Source organism: Pteropus alecto, unplaced genomic scaffold, assembly GCF_000325575.1.
Source record: "Pteropus alecto unplaced genomic scaffold, ASM32557v1 scaffold226, whole genome shotgun sequence".
NCBI classification, from domain to species: domain Eukaryota; kingdom Metazoa; phylum Chordata; class Mammalia; order Chiroptera; family Pteropodidae; genus Pteropus; species Pteropus alecto.
This window is the reverse complement of record NW_006440132.1, coordinates 57,430-67,160: the sequence shown is the minus strand read 5'-3', so window position 1 is coordinate 67,160 and position 9,731 is coordinate 57,430. Positions and strand designations below refer to the sequence as shown.

The window sequence follows — 9,731 nt, the reverse complement described above, 5'->3', positions numbered from 1 at the left end:
AAGCTGAGGCAGGACACTGACGCTCCTGGTGGTGGTCACAGCAGAGGGATAGGGTGGCAGGCACCTTGATGAGACTTGCCCTGGACCCTCACTCACTATATTTTTTCATGTATACAATCCGTCATATAGACACTCACTCATTTCTTTATTCAACCAATCGACATTTGCTGGATGTCTTCTAGATGCCAGATCTTGTGCTTGACCCTGAGGATACAAGAGTGACCAAGACGCTTGGAGCTTCATAATGGAAAGGAAGGGACAATTAATCCATTGTGCTACCTGTTATGAGCAGGGATGTTGCAAGAGTTTCCTCAGAGGACAGAAAGAGGAGGAGCCGTGTCGGAGAGGGCTTCTCAGGGGACACTGGGGCTGGGCCTTGCCCACCAGTGGAAGTTTACCAAACCCCTGGGCAGTGAGGCTACAGGCTTTGGATCCAAGGGGCAAGGAGAGCTGACCCTGTGCTGTGGCCCTTTCCACAAAGGCCAGCCCAGACCTCTGCCCTGTGTGCGCAGCTGCATACCAGACCCTGCTGCGGAGCTGGACCAAACATGAGTCCGAATGAGAACTCCACCTGTCCCAGCCTGCTCCTCCTCCCTGGTCTTGTCACCAGCACCAGGCCAGACACCTAGATGTCCTCCTCAAGACCTCCCTTTTCCTGAACCCCCAGGGCCAATCGGTTGCCAAGCCCAGGCTCTTCTCTTACACTGTTCCTCTTCCTCTCCCCAACTCTACCATTTTTGGTGCAGTGCTGTCCCTGGAGGACTGTGCCACCTCTCTCCGGCCTGTCCTTCACCGCCTCCATCCCCAGACCTCCAGCTCTGGTCACAGAGCCTGGCCATAGTGAAGGCGTGATCACTCCAGGCCGGACCTGTTTTCAGAGACCATCCGATTTGACCTTTCTATTGTTCAAATTGGGAACCAGAGGCCTGGAGAGGTGCAGAGACCTGTCTAAGGCCGAACCGTGGAAGACCTCACACTTGAACTCGGTTATCCTGACACCCAGGCTAAGGCTCTTTCTCTCAATGTCAAGGCCACACTGGTGTTTGTGGGTGACTTGGGATCAAGGAGTCGGCAGGAGGTACAGCGTGGTCATTTGCTAGGTCCAGGGCCCAAAGGGAGGGGGACCTGAGAGTGAAAGATGGGGTCTCATTCAAGCTTTTCTCTCCTTCCTTCTTCACCAGAAAGTCCTCTTCTCTTTGGAAAACTGGGCCCCCGTATCTCTACTCTGACCCTACCCCTTCGGCTGATAATCTATACCTTACATCTCCTAGCCCTGTCTGGTTAGATTTGGGGTTGGAGGGAAGGCTGCAGCCTGCCCCAGCACCCCAGGGCCCTGGGCCCTCCACCTGCTCCACTCCCTCCCTCCCCCAGTCTGCCTTGGCTGGCTCTGACTCCCTGAGTAGCTGGCTTTTGTCTCATGGGAACAACTTGGGCAGGGACGTAGGCAGGGCTTCCCAACAGGTCTCATCTCTCCCACCTGGCATGATTCCTGCCCCGCACCCAAGGATGCCTGGGAACTGGCACAGGACCTCTCAGTCCTCCTGCTAGGTCTTCCCTGCTGTAGGGCCCACGGGATGGCTGGGTGTGCTGGGAAAACCGAGGGAGAAAAACTTGTGGGTGTGGGGCCAGGAGACTCTGGGTGACCTAGAGTGACGCCTTCTCCCTGCTAAGATCAGTTTCCCCAGCTATAAAAAAGAGGAGCTAGATGCTGGGCTTCTTTCTGTAAAGTCAGCAGGTAGATATGAGTCCAGCTAGAGTGTCGACCTTGGCCTGCCCTAGAACTTAGTCAGATCTTTGAAAACTATGCCTCTTGATAATTGAACACCTACTATGTGCTTGGCACTGCATCAGATCAGATTTGTGTGCTTATCTCATTGAATCTCACGACAACCCTCTGGAATGGTTCTTATTATCTCCATGTTTACAGATGAGCATGCTGAGGACCAGAGAGGGTAATGACCTGGCCAGGGTAACACAGCCAGTAAACTGTAGTGTCTGGATTTGAACTCAGGTGTCCTGGATTCGAAGCCTGTGCTCTTCGTTTCTGGTGACTGAGGCTCAGGCGTGGCCTCAGAAGGCAGAGGCCTGACTCTAGGGGAAGTCAGTCTTCCTTGTTGGATCGGTCTGAGGGTAACGAGTTTTCAGTCCAGGAAATCATGTGCCGGCCAGGCTGGACGGCTCCTCTTCCATCCCTCTTTCTTCTCTGGGCCACAGGGTGTGTGGTTCACACCAGTGGCTTCGCCTTTGACATACCTCAGTTCTGCCAGGAAGCCCTGGGGGACCACCGCATTTCACACAGGTTTCTGGGCCTCGGTTTCCTATCTACCAAATGGACACAATTCTGGCACCACTCAGCTTTAAAAGCTCAAGTGCCTCAAGGACCTCGGGTGAAAAAACCACTTTAGTGGCAATCATAGAATAATTAATAAAATGCATTGGCCGGGACGGGAGCGGAGGAAGTAAGTGGGCGGTGGCCGAGGTGACAGCTGGCTGGAGAGGTGGAGCCAGGGTATGGGTGGGGAGGGGGCGGGCCAGGCAGGCCAGGCTGGCCAGCTCCGGGGCAGATTTAGAGACGCGCTGCAAGATCCTGGCAGTCTGTGTCCCGCACCTATCAGCCGCCCCGCCGCACCATGAGCCGTGAGTCCCGCCCCCGTCGCCCAGGAACCCTCTTTGCCTCCTGCTGGAGCCTTGAACGCCAGGCTCAGCCTTTCATCTGTCTCCCCCCGCAGGGCGGAGTCTCTCGCTCCGGTTCCCGCTGCTCCTGTTGCTGCTGCTACCGCCGCCCCCGGTCCTGCCCGCGGATCTCAGGGAGCCGGTGCCGGGTAGGCGGCGCCACACCTCGGCCCCGGGGACTCCCGGCTTCTGTGCCCCTGGCCTGGCCCCTCTCGCTCCTCTCGGGCTGAGCCAGCTTCCCCTTTCAGTGCGCGATGCCTGGGAGGGGGGAGGGGGCTTAGTCTGTTGGTGGGATGAGGGCTCTCTGAAGACCCCGAGGAATGTGGCCTTGGCTGGGGGGCAGAGGGCTACAGGGTTCTTTAGGGGAGGCGGGGGAAGGGCGGGCAGGGCAGACCAGGATCTCGTGCTGGCTTTGGGAGAAGCGACAACCCCTCTCCAGCCCCCTCACCTGTTCTGGGCTCCCAGCTCCCCAGCAACACTTCCTGTGGGGGCCTCTGTGGGAGGAAGCAGCGAGCGGCCACCAAGGAGTAAGTGGCGGGGTGAGTTCCCTTTCTCCCATCTCTGACCTTCTGGAGACTCATCCGGATTCCCAGCCCCAGCGAAGATCTCAGACCCTGGTGAGGACTCCAGCGCGCCAGCCACTCTGGGGAGACGGGAGGTGGCAATGCGCCGACAGAGCCGCTTGCTTTCAGGGGCGTTTAAATCCTCACCTGTGAGGTTCCCACGGGGCAGATGAGGAAACTGAGGCTCAGATAGGTGCCATAGCTCCCTCAAGCTCACACAGTTTGGGGTGAGCTCAGGGTTTGGACTTGGATCTGTCTGACTTTAGGCACTTTCCACAGAGAACTCCCTTCTCTCCCTCTGTCTCTCCAAGTGACCTTGGTTTCATCAACCCATACATGATGGCACAGTGAGATCTTGTAAAAATCCCAGCACCCCTGCCTACCAGGTACCAGGTTCCAAGTGGAGGAATTCAGCTCCTCCCTCAGCCAACCTCCCTCCCCAAGCTCACCGCTTCTGTGCGAGCGCGCACATGTGTGTGTATGTGCACGTGCGTGCAAGGCCTGGCCATAGCTTCCTCCACCCCGTGCTGTATGACCCATCCCTTTCTGAACCTCCTTTTCCCTTCTGTACCATGTGGGTGAGAGAGGATGGGAGGAGGGAGAAGGGTCTAAGCTTTGTTTCGTGGTGCTCCCCGGGTTTGGTGCTCCGAGGAGAGAAGAAAGACATCTAGGTGGGCTGTGAATCTGATCGATCGGGTTTCCTAGAGGACAGAGTAGGAGTGGGTGGCATTTGAGGAAGCCAGGGAGAGGATGGAGGGTGCTCCAGGCAAGAGTTTGGGTATGAGCGAAGGCCTGGTTTCTGGGAAGAAGAAGAGGAAGTCTCCTGCGGACCGCACTTTACAGTTTGTTTACAAAGCCTGGCTGTGGGTGTTCTCTTTGGTGCTCACGATAGCCCTGCCAGGGATGGGTGATAGACCCGTTCTACAAAAGGGGGCTCCGAGGCCCAAAGGGGTGAGCCCATTTGTCTGACACCCCGGTGGCAGAGTCGGGGCTGACCAGGCTGCCCCAGCCACAGGTCTTATCAGGTCCTGGATCAGCCCTGCCTTCGGCCCTCTTCCACCCCATGCAGGCCCCTGGGGTGCCGGGGGCTCACCCTGCCTATCTTCCTGTGTCTGTTTACTAGCCAGTGAGTCATAGTCTGTGCCCTTTTGGTTTTTGCCTTTTCTACTTATCTTTATATTGCTATGTGTTTAAACAGAATGTTTATTTTGTTGTCATTTTGTCTTTTTCGTTCTACAAACATTTCTGAAGGTTTGCTTTCTGCTAGTCTTTGGCTGGAACCTGGAGACACAGAGCTGGCCCGGTCTGATGGGGAAGACAGAAATGCCCACAGATTGTCAGCCAGGGGGGTCAGGGCTGTGACTGAGAGTTCTGAAGGTTTGCTTTCTGCTAGTCTTTGGCTGGACCCTGGAGACACAGAGCTGGCCCAGGTCTGATGGGGAAGACAGAAATGCCCACAGACTGTCAGCCAGGGGGGTCAGGGCTGTGACTGAGAAATACACAGGGGTGTGCAGGGCTCAGGGGAGTTACCTCTGAAGTGTGAGGAACTGAGGCTTCTCGGAGGCAGTGATGTGGGACCCGGAACCTGAGGAGGTGGTCAGTGCGGGGAAACAGCGTGAGGCTTTCCCATGAAAGTCTGCAAGGGTCTTTCTGGTAGAAGCAATGGCAGGAGCTGAAGCCATTAAGGAGGCCTCTGTAAAGGTCAAGGACAGAACGGGAGACAAGTTGGGTGTGGGAGCAGAAGGTTTGGGCTGTACTTCCAAGTCTATGGGTGAACTGAGGTTCTAGGTGCCTGGGCATCTGTGGGAAGTCGAAGTCTGTGTTTTTTCCCCCAGCGGGGCAGCAAAGGCCAATCTCCAAGGAGGTGATGGCTGCAGATGCTCCTGAGAGCAGGTGGCAGGGGAGAATGTTGCTTCTGCTTCTTGTGTGATGGAAGAGGTGGAGTCTAGCTTGGAAGGCAAGGCTGTGCCAGGGGATCCTTCATGCTTAAGTTCATCCCCTCCAGCTCCTGGACTTGACTTAGTGTTCTCTCTTAGGCTAGGAATTGGGCATGACCTCCGTGCCAGGCAGAGGGGCCTAAGGCCAGCTAACTCTGGCGTATGGGGAAGGAACCCGACCTATGCCAAGACCTCCCCACTATAGCTGCAGGCCACCCCCTATCTGTAGCACCAGCTGGGTCTGTGGGTTGGGATGCGGCTTCCTCTCCAGCTGGGTGTAAGGGGTGGGCCCCAGGTCTGGCTTGTCAGGGCCCTTTTATTCTCTGTGGCCGCCAAGACCCCTAGAGCTTCTCTAAATATTATTCTTAGACGATTTTGGTCCAGCCTCTTGCTGCCTGGCGCCTCTGTATCTTGGAGGACTTGGTGTTCCCCCACTGTGTCTGGAGAACTCCTGGGCTGGGAGATACTTCCTTGCTTGAATCTTCAGCAGGTTCTGGAGCCAGGCCCTCCTGAACAGTCCTTGTCTGTGGGGATGTGTGCTGTGTGGGCATGCTGATCAAGCCCACCTCTGGGTGGCTCGGTAAGGGCAAGTCACAAGGTTGTTTGCTGATGGGGTGGGGGGGTCACATTGATGCAAATAATAGAGAGGAGAGGAGAAGGGGGGCATAAAAGGAGGTCTCTTTAGAGCCCGTCTGCTCCCTCCCCTTGCTGGGATACACAGGTCAACGAGGCCCGGGGGGTAGAAGGGTCTGGCCCAAGGACACACAGCCAACAAAGAGCTCATCTTTTCCCAGCACCTACTTGGTGCCTGGCCCTGTGCTAGGTGTGGGAACTCAAGATGCCCTGGACTTAGTGCCTGCATCTCCCCAGTTCTCTTTCTTGATGGTTTATTATACAAGGTGCCCTCTGCTGAGCCCAGGACTGGGCTGGCATGAAAGCATGCAGGATTGAAGTTAGACTGGAAGCAGGCCTTCCTTTGTAAGTACTTCCCAGAGCTCTGCTTGTGGCAGGGAGAGGGGATCCCTCTGGAGTTCTGGTTTCATTCATTTAGGATTTTTTTTTTCGATCCACCTAAGAAGGAAGGGTGACAAACCTACCTTACCTGGGATCATTCCCAGTCTTTAGATTAAAGTGACTCTCCCTCCCCACCCCTTCCCCGAATCCAGGCCTGGAAACCTCTAGAAGGAGGAGGGGAGGGGAAGAGCAAATCTTGGCTCTGTGACTTTGAAGCAGTGGGGTTTGGGTGAGTCTCCTGCCTCCTGAACATCACATTCCCCACCCTTCCTCGCCCACCCTTCCTTGGGAGAGCTGAGCAGATAAACCCGAGTGTCAGCAGTGCAAGGCTGGGAAGAGGTCCCTGGTCAGGCTCACCCCTGGGGAAGCGGCTCCCTGGCTCATCTCTGTCCACCCTGACACCCCGGGGCCCCAGTGGCAGCTGTTGTCCTTGCTGGGGAGAACTCTTCCTGCCCTGGGCCAGCTGGTGTTTATGGGGAAGATCGTGGGGAAGGAGGGAGGGAAAGTTGGACGGCAGGTCGGAGGGAGGGGCCTCCGCACGCAGCTTCTCGTGGCAGGAGAGGGAGGGAGCTCCATGCCTCCTGGGGCAGCACCCCCTCAGGCAGGGAGTCTTAGAGCTAGACTTCCAGGCCGGCGGCCCAGGGCTGGGAAGATGAGAGGTCTCTCTGGCCAAGCTTGGGGTGGCCAGTCTCCTCGCTTCATTTTATTAATTCTACGAACATTTGTGGAGCTCTGGCCATCCTATCTGGATGTCCTGGGTGGCTGGATCTCTCCAGGACCTGGGTCGAGCCCCCACTGTGTGCTTGGAGGAGAGAGTTGGGGACAGTGTATGGCCTCTTCTCTTGGAGGATTCTGGCGGAGAAGGGCAGGTCGAGTTGGAACAGGGAGCCGGGGTGGGGAGAGAAAGCGGGAGGAGTCGAGTGTGGTTATTCAGGAGAGGCTTTCGGGTGGGGAGGCCAAGTGCGGGCCCAATCAGGAAGGTCAGGTAGATTTGGAAGGAGTTTATTAGGGCGGAGTAGCAGTCTGCATGAAGGAAGAAGAGCTTTCAACTTTGGGATCAAGGGAGGGGGCGGAATAAGCTGGAAGGACCTCTCCAGATCCTTCTGGGATCCCTGCTGTGGGCGGTATGGGGATGAGAGTGCCTTGTGAGCCAGGGTTGGGAGCTGGGCAGCAGGCTCTGCGGCAGGTGAGTTAGGCAGGTGAGCAGAGTGTCCTGAGCGGGAGGGATCAACGAGGAGAGTCCCAGATCCCTGAGCCGGCTGTGGGTTGGTTCTGGGCTGCTTGGCACTTCTGCGGCTGTGGCTGTGGGACGGGGAGGCTGGGTCCTGTCAGGACCCTTCCTGCCTGGGGCCTGCCTGGCAGTCCGCCTGTGTCGGCCAGATAAGGCCTTTAGTCCAGCCTTCTTTCCATTGGCCCCTCCTTCCTGCACCACAAAGATGCCATTGTGGGGGCGTGCGTGGGGCGTTGCGTAAACAAAACTATTTGCATGATTCTTGTGATTTACTTCTTGCTTGCTCATGTGTGTGTCTCTGTGTGTGTGTGTGTGTGTGTGTGTATGGTTGTTGGTGGTGCTGGGGTCCCTCTTTGAGGTGGGGCCTAGGGGACTCTGCTGTGAAGTGAGGAGGGGTCAGGCTTTGCCCAGGGTCATGACGAGTGATCACAGCACCCTGAGATGACTTCCCGGGCTTCTCCCGCCTTTCGCTAGGAGTCAGGCCCCTCTTGACCTCCTATAAGCAGTTGTACAAAGAACAGAGAAGTTCCCTGTAACATTGGCTCTTGGCCCAGATAAGGGGGAACTGTGGGGTGCTTGGTGTGTTCTGTGTGAGGTTATACAAGGAGCCGCTGGCAGGAGCCAGGGGTCCTGAGTCCGTGGGAGATCCTACTCCGTCCTGTGTCTTCGGCCAAGCCGCCACTGCTCTCTGAGCCGCAGTTTCCCTTGCTGAGCAGTGAATGAGCACCGAGAGAGCTCTGAGGAGTCTCTGACTTTGCTCTCAAAGAATCTGCTAAAGCAGGGTAGATTTGAGCCAGGGGTCTGTGGTCTGCAAGATCTGGGTTAGACATGAGGACGGACTCGCTGGTGGGGTTCCCTTCAGGGGACAGGGGCCTGACGCCAGAGCTTCACGTACCCTCTCGGGAGATTTTTTTCCAGCCATATGTCTCTTGTTCCCTTGGTCCCTGACCTGCCTCAAGATCCTTAGAGCCCAGATCCCCCCATGACGTGGGCCAAAGCTGGGCCTGTCTGGAATGGGAGCTGAGGCAGATGAGCCTCCCCTTAAGCCCACACTCTGTCTGCAGGGTTCTGGGAAACTTCTTTCCTTGGACTCGATTTCTGGGTCTGTGAGGTGGCGTGGAAATGAAGGGACAGGCGGTCGGGCTGGTGCGACTTGTCGGGTGACCCATCCGGGTTTCCCTTTCTCTGGCCTCAGTTTCCCCATCGATAATAACTGCTTTTCCTTTCCCTCTGCACAAATAAAGGGCTGCGGTGGGCGATCTCATCTTCCTAGGATCCGGGTGTCCAGAGCTTGGGGACTGGTCTGAGAGAGCTCCCACCCTCGTCCCTTTTCTGAATACCACACACCCTGCCCATGGTGCTGGGCTCTGACTTGGCAGGAAGTGAAAACTCTAGAAACCGGTGGCTGCAGCATCTTATCAGCTATTTCTCAACCTCCGATGTCACGGCCTGGGGCCTGGACTCTTCCCTTGCTCCCGTTTGGTGGCAGCAAGGAGGAAGGGGAGACTTCCTTTGGGGGCCCTGATGTGGGCCATGCTGGAGCAGGGCCCAGAAACGGCAAGGCTGGGGCCTTTCTGCTCATAGCTGTGGGACTCGAGAGAGGAACACTGGAGTCCAGTGAGTTCGGATAGAGCTGCCACTTGAGTCCCTGTCTCTGGCCCCCATGTGAGGTCACCCCGGAGTGGTCTCTGATCTCTGTTTCTTCTCCACAGTGAACCCCTGTTGTTACTATCCGTGCCAGCACCAGGGCGTCTGTGTCCGCTTCGGCCTTGACCGCTACCAGTGTGACTGCACCCGCACGGGCTATTCCGGCCCCAACTGCACTATCCGTGAGCTGCGCCTCCAGCCCTGACTCCTTCTGTCCTGGGCTCCTCCTGCTCCCCTGGGCTCCTCCTCTGAGACCCCCCCCCGACTTCCTGCCCTTGTTTCTGGCCATGGCCTCATTCTCTTCCTGGCCTAGCTTTTGATCTTGGACACTCTCCCTGACCTCAGTCCTCACTTCCTGGTTCCGGTCTCCGCAGAGAGTCTTCACTGTCCAGCCTGATCACATTCTCTGGTCCTGTCCCCTGTCCTCCCATATGGTTCTGGCTCTGTCATGTGTCATCACTCCCCAGGTTTTGTCCTTGCCCCTGCCCCATATGTCCTGCCCTATTCCATTCTGGCCCCCATTACCAGTTCCACCTCCCACTCTGGCTACTTCTGGTCCTGCCAGGAGGGCCCAACTGAGTAGCCCCCACTGCTCCCGCAGCTGAGCTATGGACCTGGCTCCGGAATTCGTTGCGGCCCAGCCCCTCTGCCATCCACTTCCTGCTG

General features: G+C 56.9%; 1 protein-coding gene across 1 annotated transcript in view; it reads left to right on the top strand.

The window, feature by feature from the left end:
* Positions 1-2,520: 2,520 nt before the first annotated feature.
* Positions 2,521-9,731, top strand: part of PTGS1 (prostaglandin-endoperoxide synthase 1) — a 19,095-nt gene continuing 11,884 nt past the window's right edge. Inside the window, exons 1-4 of the mRNA XM_006917052.3 lie at positions 2,521-2,637; positions 2,730-2,822; positions 9,131-9,247; positions 9,667-9,731. The exon at positions 9,667-9,731 is cut by the window's right edge and continues 89 nt beyond it. The gene's annotated coding sequence lies outside the window, so the exon portion shown is untranslated. The remainder of the gene's footprint in view (positions 2,638-2,729; positions 2,823-9,130; positions 9,248-9,666) is intronic.